Here is a 1,897-nt window from a genome sequence, read left to right as displayed (position 1 = left end):
TAGATAGCTCCTATTTTTCAGCCCCCCCCTCGCATGGGGATTGCCCCCCCCCTTGTTTATAGTGAACTTGCTGCCTTGTTTTGGGGGGGCCTGGGCCCCCCCCAGGCCTTTTTTTGAAGCACAAGAAGCAGATTTCCTCCTCCTTCCTCCAGCCCCTTTTCTGCAGGGGGGGGCCATGTGCCCCTCTCAGGTCCACAAGGCCTGGGGGGTTGTGGGCTGGGCTCCACCCCCTTTTATATCCCCCCACTATTGATCTCGGGGTTCCCTGCTGGAAACCAAAAATCTGCCCCTGGGGCCGGGCTGTGGCCCCCCTACCCCCCGGGGCTTTCAGGGCTGTTGCAAGTGCCTGTGCTGTGCTGGGTCCAGGGGGCTGTGCCACCCCCCCAGTGGGGGGGACCTGAAGTGACTTCTTCCCTTACCCCCCTCCCATCCTGCCCCCCTAGGAACAGAGAAGCCATTGACACCCCCCCAGGTTCTCCTGCCCGGGGTGGAGATCCCCCCCTCATCTGGGGGGCAGCGGGGACCCCCCACCTTAGTGACCTTGTTGTACAGAACCGGCCTAGGCTTCTTTTACGAATGTATAAAACCCGCGAAAAATAACCAATAAACTGATTTGGAGACTTCCCAGTCGGGTGGTGCTGGGGCGGGGGGTGCGCCCAGCTTGGGGCGGAGTCCAGCTGCATTAACCTCCTACTGCCTGGTGGGGCCCCGGCTCGGCAGCCCTCCAGGGAAATGAGGCTGCAGTTGGGCCCGGGCTGTGCGGGCGGCTCTGACCACGAGTCCTTACTGCCCTGATGCCCTAAGGAGGAGCCAGGTGTGTCCCGCGCTAGTCGAACGGGCCCCAGGTGTGAGGGCCCCCCCGGCTCTGGCACCGCCCCCAGGCAGAGCATCCGCGGCCCGCCCTGCCCCACCACATCCTCCCTGCAGGGAAGTCGAGGACGGGCCCGGGGCAGGAAGCCGTGGTAGGTGTTCCCCCCGCCGGTGCCCCTCACTCCCACCCCACTTTGCGGGTGGGCACGGAGGCGGGAAGAAAAGCGGCACGCCCGGGGAACGGGCCGGGCAAGGGAGGACGCCTAGCGTTGCTCCCTCCTCGCGCAAAGCCTCTTGGGAGCCGTAGTCAGCCCCCCCCCCAACAGCCAAAACTACATTTCCCTTGCTGCACGATGAGTGCTAGGAGCTGCAGCCCCCTTCGGACTCCCCTTCCCGCCACTCCTTGCGGCTCTCGCGCGATGCATGCTAGGGGCCGCTCCATTTTGCCTCCTCGCTTTCCCGTCGGCCCCCGCGCCAGTGCGTGACGTCATTGGCAGCCCACGAGGGCTCATGCGCGGACACCCTCTTTCCCAGTCTCCATTTCCCGTCAGCCCTTGCGGACGTTTACATAACTCCCCACGCTCCCAGACTCCATTTACCGGCGTCCCTTGTGGCGTGCCCACCTCGGTTTCCGGTCACACCCCTTGAGCGCATGCACAGACCTCCAAAACTTCCGCAGCCCATTTTCCCGCCTCCTCAGAGGCGTGCATGCAATCTCCCCCTCCGACCTGCGGGACTCCATTTCCCAGCGTCCCCCGGCATCACTCCGCCATTACGCCCCTCTGACACATGTGCACGCCTCCTCCTTTTCCATCTGCCGAACTCCATTTCCCGTCATGCCTCCCACGCATGCACAGATGCTCCCTACTCCCATCTACGCGAGTCCATTTCCTGGCGCCCCCTGCCTCATTATCCCATCACTGCCCTCGCGAGCATGCGCAGATGCTGTCTTCCCCCGGGACTTCCATTTTCCGGCCGGCCCCGCGCGCGCCTGCGCATATTGTTGCCCCGCCCTTTCCCGCCGGCACTTCCGGGGCCGGGTGGACTCGCCTTCCCGGCGGCCCCCACGCGGGGCGGGGCGGGGCCG

Source organism: Crocodylus porosus, unplaced genomic scaffold, assembly GCF_001723895.1.
Source record: "Crocodylus porosus isolate Cpor-Errol unplaced genomic scaffold, CroPor_comp1, whole genome shotgun sequence".
NCBI lineage: Eukaryota > Metazoa > Chordata > Crocodylia > Crocodylidae > Crocodylus > Crocodylus porosus.
This window is presented reverse-complemented; position numbering follows the sequence as displayed.